The sequence below is a fragment of the Pipistrellus hanaki genome (genome assembly GCF_964339955.1).
Source record: "Pipistrellus hanaki genome assembly, chromosome: 11".
In the NCBI taxonomy this organism is placed as follows: domain Eukaryota; kingdom Metazoa; phylum Chordata; class Mammalia; order Chiroptera; family Vespertilionidae; genus Pipistrellus; species Pipistrellus hanaki.
The window spans coordinates 46854235-46881497 of record NC_140513.1 but is presented as its reverse complement, the minus strand read 5'-3'; the positions used below and the strand labels follow the sequence as shown (position 1 = coordinate 46881497).

The 27263-nt window shown below is 38.8% G+C and overlaps 1 protein-coding gene and 1 long non-coding RNA gene across 2 annotated transcripts in view; one reads left to right on the top strand and one right to left on the bottom strand.

Annotated features, from left to right (window-relative positions):
• Positions 1–27263, top strand: part of PTPRD (protein tyrosine phosphatase receptor type D) — a 1977099-nt gene that overhangs the window by 1429499 nt on the left and 520337 nt on the right. The gene's annotated exons all lie outside the window — the stretch shown is intronic.
• Positions 7718–27046, bottom strand: LOC311629900. The gene is made up of 3 exons (XR_014796287.1): positions 26918–27046; positions 26567–26703; positions 7718–15623 (listed from the first exon to the last, which is right to left on the bottom strand). It is a non-coding gene; the product is annotated as an uncharacterized lncRNA (long non-coding RNA).

Below are 27263 nucleotides of genomic sequence, written 5' to 3'. Positions count from 1 at the left end.
TCAGTCTCTTGGAATTGTATCAGTGCCAAGAATGGCTTCAGAGATTCCTTTCTTCCTGATTTGAGAAGAGAAGAATAACTTCCAGTTTGAGTACCTACTGAAAGATCACCTTATTCTTCCTCCTAATTGTCTGATCAGTGAACATGTTGCCACCCACCATACACCACAACCCCCCTCCCCCCACCCGCCACACACACACTTCAGGGACTAGGGACTGTTCTTTCCCAATTAAAAAAGCTTTGTTGTTAATTATTCAACCTGTGAGTGACAACCTCACAGTTACAATAAGCATAAACTAAACAAAGTCTAGCCAAGTAAATTGTATCCACAGAGATATGGCTATTACCAATATGAAATGATAGAAAGAAAGAAAGAAAGAAAGAAAGAAAGAAAGAAAGAAAGAAAGAAAGAAAGAAAGAAAGAAAGAAAGAGTGAGCAAATAACTTGGTTTTAATTTCAGACATCTCAAGGGTCTTATGGTAGATCATTGGGATACAGATGACACAAACTTAATTACTTTGAGGAGTAGCCAAAAATTAATTCATTGAAAACTTCCAACAGTATCTCATGACAGAAGAGTATAAGAAGTACAGGGAGGCCACACAAGGGGCCATGCAAGGCCTGGAAAGTTCTTTGGGTCCAAGTGAGAGTCTTCCTTTCTCCATCTCTTCTTTCTCATTCTGGGACTACATGGTTTCTCATCCCAGTCTCTACACCTCCCCAGCAGTCTTCCCTTTCTATACACATTACAGCCCCAAGTATCTCCCACCCAAAGTCAGACTAGAATCGCTGTGCTCAAATCCCAAGCACCTGGGAAAGACAATGAGATTGTTTCACCTTATATCCATTAACTGAGGCTGGGGAAGTGACGTCCAAAAGTGCTTTTAGCAAAGCTGTCTGCTATGTTCTCTGAAAACACCATCATTTTTTAAAGGAGGGTGAAGAATGAAAGAAATGACAAAGGGAGCTTCTGGAATCAATTGACTATCAAGATCAAATATTTCTGCAGCCAACATTTATCCTTAGATTGAAAGCTCCTAGTTCTCGGGTACAAAGTTTAGCAATAACTATAATGCCTTATTTGATAAGTGAAAGTTAAAACGTAATACCTAGAAAACAAATTTGGAAAGATTTAAACATTGTCAACTACTAATAATAGAAACATTAAATAAACCATTCAAGTTTTGCTAGTATTATCTATTTCTGTCTTACCCTACAACATTGATACTGATTTTCCAAAGTCCTGCTAAGAGCAACATGATGCACACATGTAAGCAGAAATATACATATGTAAATATAGACCATGATACTGTGCACCAGAGAAGGCTATGCACTGTGATGTGAGACAATACTTTATTATGTATATTAATTTTCTTACATCAGTTTTTCTTTGCATTGTTCTAGAACGCTGTGACAAATGTTGCTAGTGCTCACAAGATAACACCTTGTCTGATGAATCTACACATTTTGTTTTTTAAGATTTATTTCCTTTCTCTTTTTACTTAAAGATGCTTTGTCCCTCTAACTGGTAGTTATTTCAGCGAAGGAAAGGTTTTGTTTCCACAGGTTCTCTGGTTTCCTTTAGCAGCTGGCCATTTGCGAGCAGCCAATCAGAACCTCCACTTGCTCAGAATTGACAGTGATTAATAGATGCCTTGGTGATCTACTTGATGATTATCTTCATCAGAAAACAGAGAAGCTTGTTGGGAATTATAGACTCTGTTATAGTCCCTTTTCATAGTCTTTCTTATTTCAATGCATCAATTGTGTCTAAGTGCTTTGGAGAAGAGCTAGATTTGGTTATTAATCATTTTGATTCAACTATAAAAATATGACCAAACTAGATATTTTCAGTCTTTTTCTTCCTTTCAAACCCATTGCTTTTTAAAGAGAAATTATTGCCTTGAGAAAATTCACACACACACACACACACACACACACACACACGAAAGAGGAGTAGGCACAAAGTAGCTTTACAGTTGTGAGCATGCAAAACACAGTTTAGTTTTATTTTATAATTTATTAATTATTATATTATTTATTTGTATTACAACTGCAATTATATGTGATTATATCTAAGTAGACAGAGTGAACTGGAGAAATGAATAATAGGTAGAGTTTTACCAACAGAATTTAGAAAGTTCTTATTACATTGGCTGAAATTTCTTCTTAACGTGCAGCACCTAGATCAGTGTTTCCCAACCTTCTCTCATGATGAGAATCACCTGGTGGAGTTGTTAAAACACAGATTCCTGAATCCCAACTAAGAAGTGCTAAACTAGAATTTTTGAGAACATATAGGTAAAATTGCATACCTAACTTAGTGCTCTGTATATAAAATCTGTCTTAGAGCACTAGTTAAGTATACAATTTTACCTATATGTTCCCAAAAATTCTAGTTTAGCACTTCTTAGTTGGGATTCAGGAATCTGTGTTTTAACAACTCCACCAGGTGATTCTCATCATGAGAGAAGGTTGGGAAACACTGACCTAGATAACTGCTCTCATTCTTTTTAAAGAAATGTATCTTCATTGTTGAAAGCATTATAAATGTCCCCTTTTCCCCCTTGATTCCCTTCACCCTGTACCTGTGGCCCCAAGGCCTTCACTGCATTATTGTCTGTGTCCATGGATTATGCACATATTCATATATATTTTGTGGTTAATCTCTTCCCACCCCACCCACCTCTCCTTCCCACTGAGATTCCCCAGTATGTTTCATGCTTCTTTGTCTCTGGATCTGTTTTGTTTATCAGTTTATTTTGTACATTCAACTCCACATATGAATGTGATCATGTGATATACTTGTCTTTCTCTGCCTTATTTCAATTAGCATAATACTCTCCAGGTCTCTCCATGCTGTCTCAAAGAGTTTAAAAAAAAAAAAAAGTAGACCCTCCTTTTTTACTGCTGCATAGTATCCCATGGTGTAAATGTACCACAGCTTTTTTATCGACTCATCTACTTACAGACACTTGGGTTGTTTCCAGATCTTGGCTATTGTTAAACAGCGCTGCTATGAACATTGGGGTGCATACATTCGTTCTAATTGGTGTTAGGGATTCTTAGAATATATTCCAAGAAGTAGAATCCCTGGGTCAAATCTTCCCATTCCTTCTTGACTTTAGAGTATTACAGAGAAGCTCACAAAGTATTAGGATCTGCATGCAGCTATGTGTTTAGAAATCATTAGAAATAAACTGTATGTGCCCTAGGATGTGTTATATTTTTTTGGTTGAACTTCTTAAGATGTTCTGAGATTTTTTCAATAGATAAATTCTGACTTTTAAAAAAAGGGAGAATAATTTTCAATACAACTTGTACTAGACCAAAAATAACAGCGCTAGCGGCTGGCTGTAGGAATGCAATCTGTCAAGTAGAGAAAATTTGATCTACAGTATAGGTATCCCCTGCTTTTTGAAAGTTGGCATTGTGCCACTTTTCTTTTAAAAAATATTGTTTTTTATTATTAACTAGTCACCCGGTGCGCAAAATTTGTGCACACTAAAAGGGGATTAATTAGAGGAAATAATTTAATATTGCTATTTGCCCTTTCTCTATAATAGACGTCAGAGATGAAAGAAAATTAGTAAAACGTATATGAAAATCTCCTGTCAGAGTCTGGGGCTCATCACAGGACCCAGAGTCAAGTCCCCACCCACCCACCTGCACCTCAAAATATGAGACCCAGACCTGGCCACCTCCCAACCCCTGCATTGGGCTAGATCCAGACCCAGTCAGTCCCACCCTTGTCAAGCCCTGCCGGGTAGGGGGTGTGTAGTCTCAGGTCCCCTGGCCCAGTGCCAGGATGGGGGACATGGCTTGAGGTCCCCTAGCCCAGACCAGGGCAGGGGACGTGCCTTGAGGTCCTCTATCAAGCCCCGCCAGGTGGGGGACACAGCCTAGATCCCCTGTCTAGCCCCGCTGGGTGGGGGGCATGGCCTGATGTTCCCTATCAAGCCCCACAGGGGTGGAGGAAGGCGTAGTCTTGGGTCCTTGTTGAATGCTCGTTAAGGCTCCTTATGGGACCTTGGCTTCGGCTGTGGGTGTAGCCATCTTTGTGATGGAGTGATGGTCAATTAGCATATTCCCTCTTTATTAGATACATAGGGTTTTTAAAAAATTGTTGACACGATTACAGATGTCCCACATTTCCCTCCCTTTGACACCCATCCAGGTCATTGCCATTACAACATTATTGCCTATGTCCATGGGCTATGCATATATGTATTTTTAATATATATATATATATATATATATATATATATATATATATATATAATTTATTTTTTACAGAGAGGAAGAGAGAGGGATAGAGAGTCAGAAACATCAATGAGAGAGAATCATCAATCATCTGCCTCTTGCACATCCACCACTGGGGATGTGCCCACAACCAAGGTACATGCCTTTGACCAGAATCAAACCTGGGACCTTTCATTCCACAGTCTGATGCTCTATCCACTGAGCCAAACTGGTTTTGGTATATGTATGTATTCTTATATGTTTTTTTTAATGATCTCTTCCAGTCCCCTCACCCCTACCCATCCCCTCTGAGATCATCTGTCAGTCTATGCCTTAGACCCAATCCTCTGGTCCTATTTTGTTCTCAGCATATTTACACAATGGAATACTCTCAGCTATAAAAAGGAAGGAACTCCTACACTTTGCGACAGCATGGGTGGAGCTGGAGATCATTATGCTAAGCAAAAGATGCCACTTCCCTTTTACAAAAGACCTATAGTAGTACTGATTTCCACTGATGGAATGAAATCCAGAAAAGATTTTCACTTTTATTTAAAAAAAAAAAAAGTTCAGCATTTGTTTTGCAGCAAATCTTTGCAGAGTCAGCCTTTATGGAGGCATCACACACCCTGAGCAGCAAGAGGGGCCCCACCAAGCTCCTTCCCGTGGATGTACACTCAGCATCTCAGCTGCAAAGTGTAGCTTTAAGTGTATCTGTGAGCATCTAAGCTCGATCTCGATTTATTTGGTGCATCTGTTAGGGAGACATATCCAAAGGTGTTAGAAAAACTTAAGAAAGCACTTAAGGATGTGATGCTTAGTATAAAATTGGACATCATTAAGTGTATTTGGTATGTTTCAGGTTATTTTTGGAATCTGGAAACGCTCAAAAGTTTTTCTACATAAACTCATGGCTAATTGCTTCTTTGCTTTATGGTATTTTGCCTCACAAAAGCTTTCATGGTATCACTCTACTTTCTGATAGTGGGGTAAACCTGTATTGTGATAAAAACTGGCTTTTGCTTACTGCTTTAGCACATGAAATATACAATATCCCGTTCCAACAACTGAAATACAAGGAAGAAGGATTGTATGGCCCTGGCCAGTGTGGCTCAGTTGGCTGGGTGTTGACCATGCACAAAAGGCTGCCGGTTCATTTTCAGGTCAGGGCACCTGCCTGGGTGGTGGGCTCGGTCCCCAGTAGGGGGCGTGCAGGAGCCAGCAGAACTATGTTTTGCTCTCACATGGATGTTTTTCTCCCTCCCTTTTCCTTCCTCTCTCTAAAAATTGATAAGCAACCTTTAAAAAAAGACTTGCATGTTTTGGGAAAAGTAGCTTTTATGCATTCAGAAAAGAAAGACACACAATCCATTTCCAAAGTGGGCAAAACACAATCATCCCCCCCAAAATTGTTTCTATACATAGATTGCTTGATCTGACCCTCTTCCTGATCTGGCTGTTATTTTGTTATTTGGTCTGATTCAGATGAAATGCTATTGTACTGAGAGTGAAAAGGCTGAATAATTTTTTCAGGAGTAATCATGCCTTAAACCCACCGTGAACGAACAGGGCAGCATGTTGACGGCAGGTCCCCACGTTCATGCTTAATTCCTAACCATTCATTCTTTCCCTCCAGCCTCAGGTCTTTCCTTCTCCTGGGCTGTTCTGTCTCCCTTTCTGGGCCAGGGCGGATCTGCTTTCTGTCTATTTGGGGAGTTTCATTTCAGTGCGTTTTGTTCGGCGGAGCAGGTCAGCAGGTGCGCACTGACACATTACCCAGGTGGCCACTTAATGCAATGTGATTGAGCATGGAGGGAGTAAGCAACCTTTCCCAGCGCACAGGGCTGTCTGGCTGCCAGGGCAGGTGAATGTGATTAGCAACTGACTTTGCGGAGAGATTCCCCTGTATTCCCAACAGATGTCCCCTAATTGAAAGCTTGTTGTGACACCGTTGATTCTGAGAGGCCTCGAATTCCCTTTAATGTCTTCTGCTCATTAAAAATACACCTTTCAACCTGAAAAGGGAGAAGCTTGTTTAACAATTACGCACACACACACACACAAAATCAGCCTTTACAGTAAAACTGTAAATCCCCTTCTGCCCTTGCACTAGTTCAGTGGTCGGCAAACTCATTAGTCCACAGAGCCAAATATCAACAGCACAACGATTGAAATTTCTTTTGAGAGCCACATTTTTTAAACTTAACCTTCTTCTAATGCCACTTCTTCAAGATAGACTCACCCAGGCCATGGTATTTTGTGGAAGAGCCACACTCAAGGGGCCAAAGAGCTGCAGTTTGCCGACCACGGCACTAGTTGACCTCTAGCCATGAACCTTGAGATCTGTATCATGCCATTTTCCCAAATGTTTCATCTATAGGCTTGTAATGACACTAACTCTGTGTTGTGGGATAAAGTAGATCAGCACACTTATAGGTGCATCCTTCTGAGTTCTACCGACTGCTAGGATTGTTTGCTCATTATTTGTACCCTGTGATAGTTAGAAATTGGAGTCATATTGTAAAAATCCATGGAGCATGAGAAAAACTGGACCGATGAGAAGTGAAAGGTAAGAAAAAAAAGCGGGTGAGACATGGAGACAGAATCATGCTTTGAGGTTTCTGTTTCGGGTTGTTGCAATTGGACCGCAGTTTAGCCCCTGAGCTTTCTTGCCCCAAAGTGATGTGAAAAATACAATCCGTAATGCGATTCCCATTGCCTATACAATAAAGCAATTCTCTTCTTTTGCGGGAAAAGGGAGGCATTGATCCCATGAGGCCTCATAAAGAGAATACAATTATATGCAGGGTCTGCCTGCATCCTGTGGTTTATGTGTGCAGTTTGCGTTGGATATTGGAGATTTTATGAGAAAGGCTGAATCATATGGTACATGCACTGGTGTGTGTGTGTGTGTGTGTGTATTAATTCATTATGTATAATATATTGTATTTTATAGCTCATGATTTCCAATAATAAAAGAAACCAGTAAAGCCATGACTTTAATAATAAAAGAAACCAGTAAAGCCACCTTTTCCTTGAGCATTCTATGAGCTATCTTGCTCCTCTGTGATTATGAGTTGGTTGGTTTCAACAGGTTTAGTAAGAAAGGGTAATCTCACAACTATATCACTGAGAATTTTATAATCTACAACCCTATTTCTCTGCTCTCTTCTATGGTCAAATTCTTCTAAAAGCTTTCTACACACCGTCTCCAGTTCATCTTTGCTTATTTGATCTTCTCCCTTCTCTGTATTCTGTGAGCAGCACACCTTGCCTTAGCAACCCCCTCCCTCCCCCTTCACCCTACCTGAGGCTCCTTACACAATACTCCCCGTGGTGCGACCATTACTTTTCTCACTGTGATTCTCAGGCTTCCCCCCCCCCCCCCCCGCAGGATTATCCTCTGGATCTAGTCATTAAATGTTATAATTCCCCAAGGATTTATTTTAGACCTTTTTTTTTTTTATTTCTCTACCTATATTAACTCTTCTTTGCCTTTCTATCTTTGCTTGTTTTTTATTAACATCTACATGCTATTGACGTCCATATTATTCTTACTAAACCAAACTTCTGGGTCCCAGACTGTATATCCATTGAGATACCTACTTAGATGTTGCTAAGTCATATCAAAGTCAATAAATACACAATAAAATTTCTGACCCAGACCTAAATCCAGGTGATTTCTAGCATTCCTTAGCTTAGTGAGGCAACAACCAGCTATCAAATCGTCTAGACTAGAAAGATAAGGCACTTTTTGTACACCTCCCTCTCCCTCGCCCCTATGCTCAGTGTGATGGTTAATTTTAAGGGTCAATTTGATCTGGGACGCAGGGTGCTCATATATTAGGTCACACTTTATTCAGGGCATATCTTTGAGGGTATTTTTGGATGCGATTCACATATGAATCAGTAGATTCAATAGAGCAGACTGGATTCCCTAATTAGGGTGGGCCCCATCCAATCAGCTGAAGGCATGAATAGAAACAAAAAATTGACCCTCAGTGAGTAAAAGGGAATTGGTTCCCTCCTGCCTGAGGACATGGAGCAGATTTGTCAGTCTTTCCCCTGCCTTTGGACCCAGACTGAAACAGTAGTTGTTTCTGCTGCCAGTCTTTGGACTGGAACTCAGGATCTACACCATCGGCTTTGTGGGTTTCCCGTCCACTGGCTCTCCCTGCAGATCATGGGGCATGTTGATCTCCATAATTGTTCCTTAGAATAAAGCAATCTCCTCCTCCTCCTCCTCATCTTCTTCCTCGTCTTCCTCCTCTTCTCCTCCACTTCCTCTTCTCCTTCTCCTCCTCTTTCTCTTCTCCTCCTCCTCCTCTTCTTTCTCCTCCTCCTCCTCCTTTTTCTCTCCTCCTCCTCCTCCTCCTCCTCCTCCTCCTCCTCCTCCTCCTCCTCCTCCTCCTCCTCTTCCTCCTTCTTCTTCTTCTTCTCTCTCTCTCTCTCTCTCTCTCTCTCTCTCTCTCTCTCTCTCTCTCTCTCTCTCTCTTTCTCTTTCTCTCCCCCCCCAGAACCCTGACTAATAGACTAATATTACCCATCCAATGCTTCATTAATACCTGCTTATCTTACTTCCTACAAATGCCTCTTATCATGAACTACCTCACTTGTCACCAGGGGGACTATCTTTTATTGACACTAGTGTTGTAGCTTCTTTGACTCTCATTGACTCCAGTTGCTATCCAATCTCTTTCTCTGTGGCTGAGTAAATTTTTCTAAATATTGATCTGATTATGATACCTCCTCACCACCCCACATTTATCCCCACCAAAATAAACCTTTCAAAAGATGAAGACCAAAATCTTGAATATGTCTTTAGGATACAAATCACAATCCTGAATGTGCCATATGAAGCTCTGCATAGTCTCACGCACATCCTTCTCCAAAATGCTCGCATACAACTTTCTCCCTAGCTTTGCTAGCACTGGCCTCGCTGAATGATTTGCACCTCCATGAGCACCTTTTCTCGAACGGGGCCTGGCACATTCACTGTGATTCAGATTCTCCTGTTATTTATATGCGCTCATTGTTTGCCAAGGACAGGATGGCAAAAGTAGTCTGCCAGGGCGCAAGAAATAAAGAGGCACAGTGTCTGTGGAGAACTTAAAAACAGTAATAACACACACAAAATGCTGCTCTGCTTTTTATTAGTACCTGTGCCAGCAATTCCAACAAAGTCTTTCCTGAATAAATCTTTTGTTGGCCTAACTTCTCGACAATTGATGAGGTGATTATGGACCTTTAATATGTACGTACATTTCAAATGAGTGTTTCTAACACATTACTAATTTTGTATTGTATTCAATCAGCGTTGTCTCCTCTACGGGAGCTAATTTGGAGAAATCCCCGTTACATTGTTGGCCCTCGCTCTGGACATTTGTTGGAAAAGTTCATAATGGCTCACCTTCATTATGACTTACTTCAGGGACAGGGTCAGTTAGCTCCTATTGTATTACATCTTTCTGAATTTACACGGTACATTCTAAATAAGCAATGAGAGCACAGTAATTATAAGTAGACAAAAAAAATTGGAATTACTTGTGTTATAGAATCCTATAAGGACATTTAACGTTTTTATTTCTATTTAAAAGTTAAAATGGCAAAACAGCACAAATGGCAAAGTAATATTTTTGTTTAGAAAAAACAAATTTTTGTTCGTGCAAAGTATTTTCTTTAATTTGGGTACTACCTTCAAGTTCTAGATAGACACCTAGAACTTGGTAATGATAAATCTATCAATTTATCATTCCTGCCATCTGATAAATCTATATTTAACTTTTTTTACAGAATCGCCAAAATTATTTATCATTAATAATTTTGAAAGTAGATTTATCCAATGGAAGAGAGAGGGACTAAAAAAATGATCCATTCTGGTTGGGTGTCACTGCATGCATCATCTTCCTTTCGTGCAGAGCACTTCCGGTTAGTTGTAGTCCAAATTTGTTAGTCTGGTTATACAATTAACATGTTAATCCCTAACTAAACTGACCTCTACCCGAGAAAAGCAACGTTTTTTGTTTCTTTGTGTTTTTGTTTTGTTTTTTGTTTTTGTTTTTTTAGTTATCATTGCCTTGTCAGGAGTTAGCACAATGCTGACACGAGGTAATACTTAATAAAAGTCTGCTGAATCAATGAATACATGAACAGGTAATACTTAGGATGGCCAGGATTTAAACCAATTCTCTCTAACTCCAAAGCTGGTCATTCCCATGATGCCTCAGTAACTTTGGCCTCTCCTCTTCATTGGTACCAATAAGCCTACTTTTAGCTGCAGAACATTATTTCTTCCCTGTTCCTAGTCATTCTTCTTTCAGGAAACAGAGAAATGAAAGGGAGAGGATGAGGATGGGGCAAGGAGAGTACACTTTAATGAGAATCTCATTTTTGCTAAACATATTCCGAAATTTGGGGCAGAAGCTTTCCAATATAGAGCAATTAAATGGAAGGCTCTCATTATAATACTTATTTTAAATTAAGAAAAAAATATGAGCTATGCCAGATGTATGCAGACTCAGAATAGAACCTCTCATGTGTAAATAATATACTTTGCTTGATTTTCAGGGCTTGATATAAACAGACTAATGTTGCAACATACTTTTTAATTTTTAATTTTTTTTTTTTTTACCTTTGATGTATTTGTGAACATCTACCAGAGGGATGCCTTCAGCAATATGTCTTACAAGGGTGGATTCTAAAAATAGCAGTAACTCCAAAGGCAAGAAACACTCCAATTTTATCTTACACATATCTATGGAATATACATGGTATTTTCCATTTTATCCCTTTGCCAATTACTTGCAACCATTTACCTGATAAACTTTATACTACATGTGTTGCAGAATGATCAATTCATATTCTCAAAGTTTTGCATATTTTTAAAAATTTTAATCCTCACCCAAGGATATGTGTTTATTGATTTTAGAGAGAGAAGAAGGGAGAGGGAGAGAGAGAGAAACATAGATGTGAAAGAGAAGCATCTATCCGTTGCCTCTGTATGTGTCCCCAATGGGGATCAAACCCGCAACCTGGGTATGAGCCCTGACCATAATCAAACCTTCAACCCTTCAGAGCACGAAGGACATTCCAACCAACTGAGCCATACCAGGCAAGGCTGTTTGCATTTTTTTAAAGCAAATTCGGTAATATTTATTTGGAACGAGATATTTATTCTCCTTCCAAATATATTTGGGAGGTAATATTTATTCTTTGTTATTTCATTACAAAGAATGTACTTTGTAATGAAAGTACATTACAAAGGTGATATTCTTGAGCTTCTCAAAATGGCAGGGCATGAGACCACAAAGGCTTTAAGCTAAAGAGCAAAAACAGATGATTAAAAATGGTTATTTAACAGGTGACATATCATTATTATAATTAACATTTGAGCAGAGTTTTGTGGTTTACAAGGCACTTTCATATCTCATTTGAGCTATGCAACAGTGATTTCAAGTGGGAATATAGGCATCAACATCTCTGGTTTTACAAAGTAGGAAATTGAGCTTTAACCACAGTAACTAGATCAGATTTCGGTAGAAATGTATTGAGCCAAGATTTAAATCTGGTCCCACATTTAATTCTCATTCTATTTAACTTAACTAAACAATGAATATATTTATTAGGAAATTGTACATTTCCTGAAGTAATTCATTTTCTTGATTTGAGTGGAGGTTTTTCTCCCTCATTTTTAATAGACTAATTGGGGTATAAATTACATACCACATAATTCATCCACAGAAAGTTTACAATTCAGTATTTTTTCATAAAGTTAAAGTTTTGTATCCATCACTACAATCAGGTTTTCGAATATTTCCATCACTCCAAATGTTCCTGTTTTCAGTTAATTTCCATTTCCGTTCTGATCCCAGACAACCACTGAGCTGCTTTCTGTCTCGATTTGCCCTTTCAGGGAGAGTTCACATAAATTGAATCAAAATATTTGGTCCTTTGTGTCAGTGCCTGGCTTCTTTCACTTTGAGTAATGTTTCTGAAGTTCATCCATGTTGTAGGGTTTATCAAGAATTGGTTCCTTTTTGTTGATGAAAAGGATTGAATTCTAATATACCCAATATTATTTCTCTGTTCGCTAGTTGATGGACATTTGGATTGTCCCCAGTTTGTTCTACTAAGAATAATGCTTCTATGAGCATTTGCACACACATATTTGTATGGGCAGATGCTTTCATTTCTCTAGGAATGACATTCCTGTCATCTGATAAACCTATATTTAACTTTTTACAGAATTGCCAAATGCTTTACAAAATTGCTATACCATTTTCATCCCCACTAGTAAAGTAGAGAGTTCCACTTTCTCCACCTCCTCATTAACACTCGCTATTGTCTTTCTCTTTCTTGTTTATTACAGCCATTCTAATGGGCCTATCATAGTATCTTGTAGTTTTAATTTCCATGTCTCTAATGACTAATGACACTGAACATCTTTCTTTAAATTATACACTCATATATCTTCTTTGTGAAATGTCTACATCTTCTGCTCAGTTTTTAATTGAGTTGTCTTTTCTTTACTATTAGTTCTTTATCAGAAATATAATTTGCAAATACTTTCTATCGTTCTCCCAGTCTGTGGTCCTTTTTTTTTCATTTTCTTAATGGCACTGGAGAGAAAATGTTTACATTTTGATAAAGTTCAACGTACTGATTTTTTTTCTTTTATTGATTATGCTTTTGGTGTCATATATAAGATGTTTTAACCTAATCTGTGGTCAGAGAGATTTTTCTGTTATATTTCCTCCTGGAAATGTAGTTTTAGCTCTTGCATTTAAGTCTATGATCTCTTTTCAGTTGTTTCTTTGTGTGTATGGTTCAAGGTAAGTGTCAAAATTCTCTTCTCTTGTTCACTTCACCTCTTTCCATTCTCCTCTTTTTCTCCAACCTCCTCTTTTTTTCCTGATCTTAACAGACAGCTATGCTTTAGTGGAGACATCATTCTAACCAAGTTGAGAGGGTATAGGGGGAAACAGGCAGAATGATAAGACCTCAGGCATTAACTCCAGGCCGATTCCCATTGTTCTTACCTGAAGTTCAGCACTGTTCATGAATAATTGATTCCCAATTAGTTAATTTTTACATGTCCATCAATTTTATAGTTGTTTCTTGGGGAGATGATTTACTAATCCCTTTAGTACCTATATATCCCACTTTATTTTTAAAAAAGGATTGTTCCTATTATTCAGTCAGAATAGTAATGGTGTCTTGACTAACTTTTATGTTTCTTATAATGTAATCCAATGATGAGGAAAACCATGTAATAATGATAAATGATAATTTCTATAATTTTTTGGTCAGTAATTTTCAGTTGGTGTGTCATAGCTTAGTGTTATCTCATTTATTAAAAATGTTTTTATTGATTTAGAGAGAGAGTAAGGGAGAGTGAGAGAGGGATAGAAACAACAAGAGAGAATCATTGATCTGCTGCCTCCTATACCCCCCCTATTGGGGATCAAGCCTGTAACCTAGCATGTGCCCTGACTAGGAATTGAACTGGTAACCTCTTGGTTCTTAGGTCCATGCTCAGCCACTGAGACACACAAGCTTTACTCCTTTACTTTTTGATCGTCATGTGTAGTAGATAATTTATTCTCATTTTACAGATGAGAAAATTGAGGTAAATTAAGACAGAGTATCTTCCCTAACATTACACTGCTAGAAAACGATAGCGCCATTATCTGTCTTCAGTGGGTTCTGTTCTTAGTTCATTCAAATGAATTGCAAAAGAATTGTGTGAAGTTACTTTGCTCCAAGGGCCAAAAGAAAAAGAGTGCTGATTCTTTTACCATTCCAACTTTTAAACTTCTAGAAGCCAGAATTGTAAGGAGAAAATAAAAGATGTTAGTTCAACAGCATGTTAAAGGTTGAAAAGCCATCATCTGGTGAGGGAAATTACCAAACTTAGGATGTGGGTCCTTATAAAAATATGGAATGTGTGATATGTTGCATTTGTTGCATTTAAAACAAATTTAAAACTAAAGTGTACCATGTGTCTCTGTGAACTTCAGATTTATCTACACAAATAAACCTAAACTATGCATGCTTAGAACTGATCTTGGAAAACTTAAATTTCAGCATTTCGAATGAAGTCGAGCTAGATTAATAATTATTTTTGCATTGGGTAATATGTGGTATAAATCAGCAACACAGACTTCATCTGTTTCTTTGGGGTCACTGTGATTAAGTTTATTGGGCAGTCCACCTGCAGGGTATGGGCAATATCCTGTGTCAATACAGATTATCCTGGGGCAGCCAGGAAGGAAAGAGGGGAGCTTATTCTTTATTCTCCAAAGTGTGCTCTAGTCCCCATCCTTTTTACACATCCAACGGAGATTCAGCATGTCTGGAGTGCCATAGTGTATACACAGAAAAAATAACACCTTTAAGGGCAACCTGAGAGTGCCCGGGAGGAAGGCTGAGGAAAAGGTCAAGTTCATGCACATCTATGAAAACAGGCACAGAGATGCAAACCACAGCCAAATTTAAATCACCACAGAAACCTGTACTTTGGAACTGCTAGGTTTGCGTTAATCATAAACATTGGGTTGGTTTGCATGTAACGTTAAGTCCTTTAACTACATCTCCACTTTCGGCCACCCATATGGAGGAAATGACTGATAAAGGATGACCTTACAGACAGACAATGTTCAATTTCATTTTCTCCTACTCATAATTCTAATCTTTCATGCCATTTATATCGTGAAGGATTTTCTTCTAATTCTGGCCTTCTTGTCTTACAATCCTGTCAAGTTTCAAGTTTGTGTCTCCAGCCAGTGTTGGTGTGGATGCAAACCAAGAATGTCCATACATGCTCATTTCAGTGGGGACATGTCGTGTATATTTATCTATCAGGAATTTTTTTTTTTTTTTTAGTTGAGTTGATTTTTACTTCAATCTTATGAAGATACTCACTGTAAGTGTATAATCAGTGTGGAAGTTTCATTATAAGTACATTTGTTCTTTCAGAAACATGTCAAAAAATCACAGTAATACATGATTATTTGTCTTTGTTTGCAAATAAAATTGCAACTAAATGTAATGTGTGACCTTTCATTGGATCCTATATTGAAAGATACGCAGCTATAAAATTGGAAATTTAAATGTGGGTATGTATTATACTGTGATATCAATGTTAAATTTCCTGAGCTTTATAACTTTACTTTGGTTATAGAAAGAATGTCCTAGTTCTTAGGAGAGACATACTGAATTATTTAAGGGTGAAGTACCCTGATGACTGCAACTAATTTACAAATGATCCACAAAAACAGCAAGAAGGAGCAATAAAGTCAATGTGGCAAAATACTCACAATTGGTAAAGGAAATAATGTCCATTGCTGTATTCTTGCAACTTTTGTATAGCCTTGACATTTCTTCAAAACAAGAAAGTTGGAGGAAAATCAATAATACACATATTATATAAGCAAGTTTAGGATTGTTGCTTTAAAATTGTACTGCAATAAACTTCTTTGAATCATTATTTTGTAAATAGGAGGGCTAGAAATACATAAATAATTGAAACATAAAACAAGATTTAGGTCAACTATTATTACCATGAACCTTACCCAATTCACTTGTGGCATATTACTTTACAGAGCAGTATTTGAAAAATAACCAAGTTTCAAACAAAAAAAAACAATTTAAGGTAGAAAATCATAAAAATTTCAGCTAACTTTACTGATAAGAAAGCTAATTTCCAAAGAAAACTATTCCTTACTATCAGTCATTAACATGTAGCATTAAAATATTTTATATCTGTTTTTACTTTTGAAAGATTTACAACATATTCTGCAATGTTTGGGGATACTTAATGTTATAGCTATTACTAAAACTCCAGCATTCATCCTTTCTGTTGGGAATTTTTTCAAACCTACTGATTTGAAAACTTTGAAAAGTGATTAATAAAGTTGAAATATAATACCCTCTTTGTTAAGATGTGTAACTTGGAAAAAGATTCATTGAATGACAGATAATACTTGAAAGGAAGACTAATAAGATGATGAATAACTAAATATTGGCTCCATGTTTTCTCTAGCAATCATGGACTTTTTTTGTTTATGTTTCTGAAGTTACCTTTCTCTACAAGTCACTTGCCCAGACTAATAGAATGTGACTAGGTTTTAGAGTCAGACAGGCTCCTAAACCACTTACTAACTTAGGCAAATTCTATAATGGGTCTAGATCCTGAACTTGGTGAGACCAGGCACTATCTGACTTCTCCTTATTAAAGAAGATAAGGACTGATCCTCAGTTTTGATTCATACATTTTTCGTCACTACCTTAACACTTGTGAAGCCTTCAGTAATTAATCGTTAAAAATAAAAAAATCTAACCTCTTCGTTACTATTACTTGACTTCAAGTGAGTCTCTAAATCATCATATGCTAGGTATCATATAGACAGATTCACAAAGTCTTATTTCTTCTAAAAGTTTGTGATCTATGGCAATATTTCTCAAACATTTAAAGTACATATAGATCATCAAGCATCTTGTTAAAAATACATATTATGTTTAATAGATCTGGGTTATAGCATGAGACTCTGAATTAGTAACTGTCTTCCAAATTATTGCTGGTCCACCACCCCCACTTTGAAAAGCAAGGGAGTCTATCACATGGCAATACTAAGCCCAGAAACATAGGTGGAAGGTTAAATTATATTAAAATTAATATATAACATTAATAAATGTATCATAGATAATAATAATATATTAATTAACAACTGAAATGGAAAGTAAGTATAAAGTAACATTAAATCTGAATCCCTCACCCAGCTGGCATTGCTCAGTTGTTGAGCATCCACCTATGAACCAGGAGGTCATGGTTCAATTCCCGGTCAGGGCACATGCCCAGGTTACAGGCTCAATCTCCAGTAGGGAAGGTGCAGGAGGCAGCCTATCAATTATTTTCTCTCACCATTGTTGTTTCTATCTCTCCCTCTCCCTTCCTCTCTAAAATCAGTAAAATAATGTTTTAAAAATAAATCTGAATTCCTCTTTTTCAGATAAGAAAATTGATATTCAGTGAATTTTATAGACTTACTCAGAATATTTGTGCCTGTCATTGTCTCTAATTTCAGGGAAGGATTTCCTTATCTTTTATACATATGAAAAGATCAGTTTGGCAATTTTTTAAAATATATTTTATTGATTTTTACAGAGAGGAAGGGAGAGGGGATAGACATGTCGATGAGAGAGAAACATTGACCAGCTGTCTTCTGCACGCCCTCTATTGGGGATTGAGCCCACAACCAAGGTACATGCCCTTGACGGGAATCAAACCTGGAAGCCGTCTTCAGTCAGCAGGTAGATGATCTATCCACTGAGCCAAACTGGTTAGGGTGCAGTATGACTATATTTAATAGAAAACACAAGGGAATGATAAAGTCAGACCAAGGCAACCAAGGAGATCTAGAATGAGAATGTGCTGACTTGAAACAATCCTATATAATATACAGCTAATATGCAAATTGACTGAATGGCAGAACGACCAGTGGCTATGACACACATTGACTACAACGGAACAGACGCTCAATGCAGAAGCTACCCCCTAATGGTTAGTGCATTCCCATAGGGGGAACGCCACTCAGCCAGAAGCCAGGCTTATGGTTGGTGAGTGCAGCTCTGGTGGCGGGAACCTCTCTCCCCTCTGTGGCTGGCGGGCAGTAAGAATAAGGGATCCTGGACTGTGAGAGCAAGAGGGATGTCTGAGTGCCAACTTAGGCAGACATCCCCCAAGGGCTCCCGGACTGTGAGAGGGCACAGGCTGGGCTGAGGGACACCCCCCAAAGTGCACAAATTTCATGCACTGGGCCTCTAATGAATAATATGTTCCAGTTACAAAATGTTTTTTCGTTAAATATTTTTTTGGGGTAAAAGACACCACTCTTTTGTTTTTATACTTATCCTGCCATGAGTTCATAGGGAATGGCTTCCAGCAGCTCAGGCTCCTTCCCATTGGTTCTCACAAGGAGTGCTTCTCAGGGCAGAGCAGGCTAGCATATAATTGAACCCAGACAACTTTTTCTTTGGCTTCCTTCTTTTTCTGATCATTTTTCTTCCCATGTTTCAGGAAGCCATCTCAGCTCTTAGAGTGCTTAATATGCTCAATATGTACGTTAATTCTCTTGGCAAGACTATTGCCCTTAACTTATTCACAACAATGCCCACCACATGCTTGGTGACATCATAGTCTCTTAAAGTTTTGCCATGAGAACATTTGTGGGGCATTCCTTTTTGAACAGTGCCCATTCCCTCGGTGTCTACAATATCACCATTCTTGTAGATTCACATGCATGTGACCAAAGGAACAATTCCATGTTTTGTAAAAGGCCTGTGCCTCTCTTCTTTCCCTTTGCACTTTCGGTAAATTTTGGTAAATTACTTTGGTTTTGGCCATAGAAGTTTTAAGTAATTTATTTTCTGAGTTAAGTTATATCAGTGTGGCCTGTTGTTCAGGCCCGGTCAGAGAAGTAAGAGAAAGAGCTAAGTGCTGGGAATCAGGACTCGTAAGTTCTAGCCGCAACTCTGCCACTACAGTTTTTACTCCTGGGAGCGTGGACAGTTTACTCCAATTTCATGAAGCATTTTCTATTTGTTTCTCATCTGTCAAGTGAAGAGAAGAATTGTTGCCCTACTTGCCTCAGGCTGCTGTTGTGAAGCAATAGACGTAGAACAAATGTGCAAAATTAACAGTGCTCCACAAATGATCACTGTTCCTACCACGATTATTAATATTTATGAGTGGTGCCCTTTCCACAGTCATCACTGGGGAAAGGGATCTTTGCTATCAACTTATTTCTCTCTTTTCTGAGCTACTCGTTTGTTTCTTTCTTTTCTGAAGCTTTTCCCAGCCAGTTTAGGTGTCTATCCGAGCTCAAGTCTTTATCCACCGGAGACAATCAGATGGATTCAGAAAGTACAAATGTTGGCTTTGTGTCACGGTGTACATGGCTTTCTCACCGGGACATGTGCAAAGCTACTGACTTTCAAGGAAGCCATCAAGACCGCTACAACACTCTTGTTCCTCTAGGTTTTTGCCCCTCCCAGTATCTGTTCTGATTCCCCACTTGCATGGCTCCTGGGGTTGTCCTTTTCCTCCTTTTTTCTGTATCCCCTCTTTCAATCTGTAACACCTGCTGGTGTCAACACTATTAATTGTCACTTACCTGTACTTATGTCAGCAGGACATTTTTTCATTTCAGAAAATATAAAAATCGGAGTTGAAGTGAACTATATAAAGCTGCCAGTTTCAGCTTTCATAGGCAGAAATAGAAGTTAAATCAATATGGTCTCTAAACAGCTTTGCTGAAATCTTATGCTAAACCAAGCATTTGTTTCATAACTGCAACCCTATTCAGCGATGGGTTCTTTGGGACTACGTTCCCCCATATTTAATTTGTATTCAGTGCTAATTTGCTTTATTACTTACAAACATGACGGTCTTTTCTCTGCATGTTGAAAACTGCAGAGAAAGGCCTTGTAGCACTCATATGATGCTATTGTCACCACAACATCATGGCCATCCCCAGCCGATTGTAGTACATCAGTACAATCACGATTGGAAATCAATTCAACATCACATTTCAGGGTCAAACTCTGGCCAAACAGTAGTCCGAAATGAAGGCGCATTATTTTAAAATTAATAATAGCATCACTCAAAATAGATTGCGTGAACCCCATCAGTTTACAACATGAAGTTTTTGTTTGTTTTTATTACTTTTAAAATTATTACATGTGCTTTTAAAATTAGTATACTGTTTTCGGTTGAGCAATTAGGAATATTACAAATCCTAAGCAAAATCTAAAAAATATTTTGTTTTGCTGCCATATTCCTTTTTTTTTAAATTTTTTAATTTGTTGTTTACAGAGAGGAAGGGAGAGAGAGAGTTAGAAACATCCATGAGAGAGAAACATCATTCAGCTGCCTCCTGCACATCCCCTACTGGGGATGTGCCCACAACCAAGGTACATGCCCTTGACCACCAGAATTGAACCTGGGACCTTTCAGTCCACAGGCTGATGCTCTATCCACTGAGCCAAACCGGTTTTGGCAGCTGCCATATTCTTTAAAAGACCACATGTCTATTATTGTGCACACTTTTTAAAATTGATTTCAGAGAGAGGAAAGTTGAGGAAGGGAGGGAGGGAGGGAGGGAGAGAGAGAGAGAGAGAGAGAGAGAGAGAGAGAGAGAGAGAGAGAGAGAGAGAGAGAGAGAGAGAGAGAGAGAAACATCCATGAGGGCTGCTTCCTACATGCCCCCTTCTGGGGACAGAGCCCACAATGCGGTCATGTGCCCTGACAGGGAATCAAACTGGCGACCTCCTGGTGCGTGTGACAATGCTCAACCAACTGAGCCACACCAGCCTGGCTCTTGTGCACATTTTAACGATAACCTGTTGCTACCTTTAAGAATACATTATTGATGCATTAAAAGTGATATGTCTTTATGAGCTACTACAGTTGGACCCCTCCATAAGAATTCCCTTGAACCTAATTATTTTACTCAAATGACATTCTGAACAAATGACTTGACTAGTTTTGTCACATAAGTCCACTCTCTGTGTTAGAGATAACCGATTGGTGAGTAGAACAGTACACCACCATGGTTAGTAATGTTTTTATACATGCCTACATACCCCAAAAATCTTGGTAAAACATTTCAAAGAATAGCAAAATCCACCCAAAAAGAAAGGCATGTCCAAGTGAACTTGGAATAACTTGGATTTGTTTTTTTCAGGAAGATTCATGTTTCCAAATCCTCTGTTTGCTCCCATCCTAAAAACTTTAACAAGCACTTACTGCTCTTTAAATGTCTAGACTTTAACGGGACGAACTTCTCCCATTTGGTTGTCTAAGGCACCCGCTGCCTGCCAAATCCTCACCCACAAGGACACCTAAAACATGCACCCACCAGCATCTGGGCGAGATTCCTCAACCCCCACGGTGACACATCGCAAATGCTAGTGAAAGGAGAAATGCTCACTTTTGTGGGTTCCAAGCCTCTACTCCAGTCTAAACACAGGCTGTTTCCTCTAAACCACCCTCCGCAGCCTCCCCACAACTGCTTCTGGCCACGAAGCAGCCACCACTTGCAGGATGGGGAGAGCAGAAATGGAAACAATCTGTTTTGCAAAGAAAGCACTTTCCCAGCAAATTTCTGCCTTGAGCCCTCCATGCCACCATCCCAGTGTCAGCTGCTGTTCCTGTCTCTCCCAGTCAGAGGTGTGCGTGCGTGTGTGTGTGTGTGTGTGTGTGTGTGGGGGGGGGTGCTGGGTGCTGATCTCCATTCTGCCAAACTGCAGAAACAATTCCATTGTCTTGAATTGTGTGACTGCTTGAGTTCAGGTGTGAGAGGACTGTCCATTTCGAAATGACAGAAACCCAGAGTCAGTCTATGTTCAACTTGCTTTCGCTCAAGAGAGCCTGCTACCTTTAGTTTTAAAGTGATATAAGTTAAAAGATGGATCCAGGTTCAGAATGATAATTTTGGTGCTCCTGGGTTTGACCTCTTTTAAGTATATGCTAGATAATTTTATAAACCCCGCTCAGCAGATAGATACTAGTAATCTTTTCATCTTACCTATGTCTCCATTAGCTCTGTACTAGAAGGCAGCAGCTTTAAAGAGAGAGAGGGGAAAAAAATGTTTCGATACAGGAGTTGATGGAGGGAGACATTTGATGGGTGAATCACTGATGCAGATAATCCAAAACAATGAATTTTTATGAAGTGAAATTAAGCACCCTGTTTGTATTACATTATTGCCCATTTTTCTTCTGAATTATATTTTGCTTTTTTTCAATGAGCGATTGAAACATGAAAAGGTAGCCTTCTTATACATAAAACGAATGTATCTTGTTAAAGAGTAAAATATGGCACATTATTTCTCCATTTGCAGTGGCCCTTCACAGATAGCTTGTCTAGCTAATAATATGCGGGATGTTCTGCATCCTGCATCATTATGCCAGGATTATCAATAATGGAATAATATATATCATCAGTGGGGGGAAAAAGGTAAGGTGGCTATTTCTGAGAATTGAAAAAAAAAAAAGAAAGTCCATCAAGATTTTATCCTTACCCAAGTCATATGGATTAGAAATTCAATTAGTTAATTTGGTGCGGAAAATGTAAGCTTACCCAACCTCACTTTTTTTTTTTTTAAATACCATTCTATAAATGTACAGTGTAATGTAACATTTATTAACTTGTTTGTTTTCCAGTTATTCAACTCAGCCCATGACATGCACAATGGAGATCTAAATTGCCATCTTCATTTTAAATAATTAATAATTTAATAATTATTTTTTAGAACTGCCAGGAATCCTGTGATGAGGTCAGTCTTCACTTAGGATTTTTTTCTGTCACTCTCTCTGAACCTTCGGTGGCTCTCAACTTCCCTCTATTTCTAACTCTTTGCTTCTGGTGTTATTTTAAAAGTAAAAACAAGCTCCTTTTCCTTCGGTTGTTTATAACGTCCCTACGTAGGAGAAAAACGCGAGTTAACATGGATAATGTGGCAGAGATCAGGCATACGAGTAGAAGGCATGGGAAGTAAGTGTGACAATGGATAAGGCTGGAGAGCTCCCTGAAAAGAGTGGGTGTGGTGCAGGGAAGTTAGACATGGATGTGGGTTAATGGAGAAGAGTGGGAGAGGGCTTTTGACAGACATGTTTCAGCCAACTAATCAGAGACACCGTGTCATAGATGTTGATCACACGCTTGAACACAATCAGTGCCTAATTTACATAGCATTTTACAGTTTATACAATGTTTTGCCTACACTATATCATTTGCTTTTGACCATGGTTGCATGTGAGAGCCCACGTCCCGCGTGGTTCAGGGTCCTTGTTCAGGGTTCGGGTTCTGGAGAAGGCCGCACACAAATGAAAAGAGACTAAAAAAGTATTAACTTGGTGATATTGGGGGCCAGGCGGGAGCCCACCTCTAGTGGGAGGACTCCTCTCTGCGCTGGCCTACCTATCCCCCCCCCCCCTTTTTTTTTTTTATATTTTATTGTTTTTGTACAGAGAGGAAGAGAGAGAGATAGAGAGTTAGAAACATCGATGAGAGAGAGTCATCGATCAGCTGCCTCTTGCACACCCCCTACTGGGGATATGCCCGCAACCAAGGTACATACCCTTGACCGGAATCGAACCCCGGTCCCTTCAGTCCCCAAGCCAATGCTCTATCCATTGAGCCAAACAGGTTTCGGCTACCTATCCCTTTTATTGAGACTATGGGAAACACCCATAGCCCTTAGGCAGGACACTCCAATAACAGAAATTTACATAAGACAACAGGCAGAGACTGCTTCCCCTAACAATGTTTCAATTCAACAGTGAGGAACTAGCTCTGACCTTTCAGAGCAATGAAGCTTGTTGATAATGATCAGTTTCCAGCAGTTGCATGACATAGACAGAAGAGCTGTTACTAATCCCTAGTTGGTAAATAAAGAATTTGAGGACTAGAGAAGTTCGGGGGCTCAGTTTGTACTTCACACAGGAAGAAAGTGATGGGGATAGAATCAAATATGTTGTCATCTCGCTCAGCATTCTCTCCAGTAGTGTCTATGTCCACTCTCTGAAGGCGCCAAAATGTCTGCCAGGCTCCTATAGCAGACTCCTTCCTTCTTGGCCAGGACCTTTCATCAGGGGCCTATGGAAGCATTGTAAGCTGAGTTTGGGGTCCACCTTGAGGTGTGCCTCACCAAAAAGTGTCTATCTGTGTTGCTTTACTAGAACAGTGTAGCTCTTTATCAAGGTCCCCTTTGGGAATGTCAGAAATCTTCAGTGTCAGGTACAAATCTGTTTGTATGTCTTCCGTGTCTGCTTTTAGAGCAGACACCATTGGTGTGTGACAGCTCCTCTCAGAGTTTTACTTCATATTCCAAACCTCAGAAGTCCTTTCCACTCCCTTCAGGCTGTATGTTTTCCTCCCATTTAAATTGCAGCCAAGCTCAGACCCTATGTTCATGAACATTCTAAGAAAAAGGTACCTCTCTTTGGTAAATATCTCAAATACATATCATCTTTTCATTCGTTTGCCTGTTAGCCAGTCCTCATGCACCCTGAGAAGAGTGTCCGGGTCAATGCTTCCTGTATGTTCTCCATAGCAGGGAGCCCAAGAACATTTAACAAACAGCTCTTGATTGGTGGATTTTATTTGCTGTTTCTACCTCAGCCAAGTGAAATAATACGATTATATTGTCAGAGTTTTGTAACAAAATTAAGCTTCACAATAAAAAAGACTATCAGCAAATATGATTTATCATCATACATTTAACAGGATTTTATGTATATTATATAATTCTATTTAAAACCTTTCCTTTTTTTTTTTTAATTTGGCATTTCTCTTTAGTTAACTCCATAAAATTGGAGCTAACATGTTTTTGATCTCAAAATAACCATAGCTGTCCCTTTGCTTTTACCAATTTGATTGAAATTATACTTGACCCTTGAATAACATGAGTTAGAACTGCATAAGTCCACTTATATGTGCATTTTTAAAAATCAGTATTTTCAGTGCTATAAACCTATTTTCTCTTCTTCATGATTTTCTTAATACTTTCTTTTCTGTAACTTACTTTATTGCAAAATACAGTGTATAATGCATATTCCATACAAAATAAGTATTAATTGACTCTTTGTATTGTTGGTAAGTCTTCTGGCCAACAGTAGGCTATCAGTAATTAAGTTTTGGGGGAGTCAATGTATGGATTTTGAACTGCATGGGAAGGGAGTCAGCACTCCCAGTCCCCTCATTGTTCAAGGGTCAACTGTATTAATTTCTTGATCCATTTGTGATGAAAAAAAATCTGAATCCATAATATAGATTTTAAAGAACTAAAGGAGGTGTTTTGTGTACCGAGGGAAACTTTAACACTGTACAAATTAATAGTAACTTTCCATAATCTTTCTGGGAGTTACATATATAATACACAGGCCAATTGAATCATGAAATTAAATCTAAAATTTTTCAAGTCACACAGACTATGGGGATGACATTATTTTAGGATTATCTATGTCTCTTCATTAATCTATTGTAGAATAAACAGCTTTATTAACTTTTTCCCTAGCATTTGTGCCTGGTGATAACTAGTTCTAATTTTTCTTTTTCTTTTTCTTTTTTTACTAAAGTTAGATATTAGATTGTGATTCTTTATAATGAAATTTCATTCATCACTGGGCCAGTGTTGCATTCCTAGTGTTCCATGTGCTATTTTAAGCTTGGGTAAAATTCCTGCCATCTATATTGGTTTCAGCAAATGAACAAACCACGAGCGTGTACTTTTCCACCATATTATTTTAAGCATAATGTTATTAGAAGCTATTGTGCTTAGAGACAAAGGCAATCATGTCCCACAACCGATTCTGAAGGCAATGGGAAATTGAGAAAGTAGTTTAATAAACAGATGCTTCCTTTGCCTTTTGAAAGAAAATCGGATTTATTTGAGCAGCTTTCTCCATATAATACAATCTGCATGTTTTAAAGGCCATCATGTCCCCCAGTTTATTCTCTCAAATGAAATCGTGACTTTTCAGAGCAGTTTTCCCCTTACTTGCCCCATGTCATTACTCTGATTTGTGGATTTGGACTGAAAAGAGAGAGGGAATAAAATTCCACAAGTGCTTAGGATTTAGAAGAGCAACTGAAGTTTTAAATAGCTCTCTTGATTTTTTTTTTTTTTTTTTTTTATAAATAAAATTTTTACAAGAGCAAACTACAGGGGGCAGCAAATATTAAGAGGCTCCCAGGATCATGCTGAACCTTGGAACTAAAGATGTTTGGGCTGCTCCACTTCTCTCTGACAGAAATGTCCATGAGACATATCGTTATCTCATTGCTTTAGTTTCAAGATACATAGGAGTTAAATCTAGGAGGCTTTTCTCATCTATCTTTATACCATAAGTTGAGGTCCCAAGGTGTCTGTCACATTTCACAGTATTCTTTGTCTTCTTTAAATTCTGCAATCAAGTGTGATGTGCTGAAGTGACTTGGATTAAATGCCTTGGGATCATCTGAGCATTAAAGTGAGGGCAGTGGCACAGGCACTGCACACATACAGGGCACGCAGTGCACTACAAAGGGCATTTTGTTCTCTCGTTTATTTACTCTGGGTGAGATGAGTACTCTTGGACTTTGCTGATACATCTCCCACACTGTTTGAGGTTTCATTATCTGAGAGAGTTTTCAAACACTTGGTATGTTTAAAATCAAACACACTATCACTGGCTTTCCCAAATAAAACTCGGCCTGTTTTCACAAGGGCAGAGAAAGTGAGTACAGATTACCCATTAACAGTGTTGAACTTGACTTACTCTGTTATTTTGAGGGCCAAAGAGGGGGAGGTCGCCAGACCCTCACTAAAGAGCTTTGATGTTATCCTGGTGCCGCGCAGAAAATACTATCTCACAGGGAGGCTTGGTGTGGTCTCATCTCCCTTTCCTGGGAAAGTCTGAAAGGCAGAAAAGAAGCATTGTTATTCTTTCAACCACCTCAAACCCTATGTTTTAAAATATCAGCAGGTAATAGGAGGGTTGCAAAGCTCTTTAATTGTTGATAAAATAGAATTACAGACATAGAATCATGGCCAGGCACAAGACTTACAGGCAGAAGCCAAATCTGTTTCCAACATAAACATTGCCAATGTAAAGCTTGTGACGACTTACATGCTAGAGGATAGCGCTGACCCCAGGTAAGGAGTGAGGAGCCTGGAGCTATGTGTTGGTTTTGTGATCTCTGGCTTCATCTCTTGTTGTCTATCACTGCCAACTGGTACCACCTCCTACCTGTAGTTCTTTTTTTAAAAAAATATATTTTATTGATTTTTTTACAGAGAGGAAGGGAGAGAGATAGAGAGCTAGAAACATCGATGAGAGAGAAACGTCGACCAGCTGCCTCTTGCACACCCCCTACCGGGGATGTGCCCGCAACCAAGGTACATGCCCTTGACCAGAATCAAACCTGGGACCTTTCAGTCCGCAGACCAACGCTCTACCACAGAGCCAAACCAGT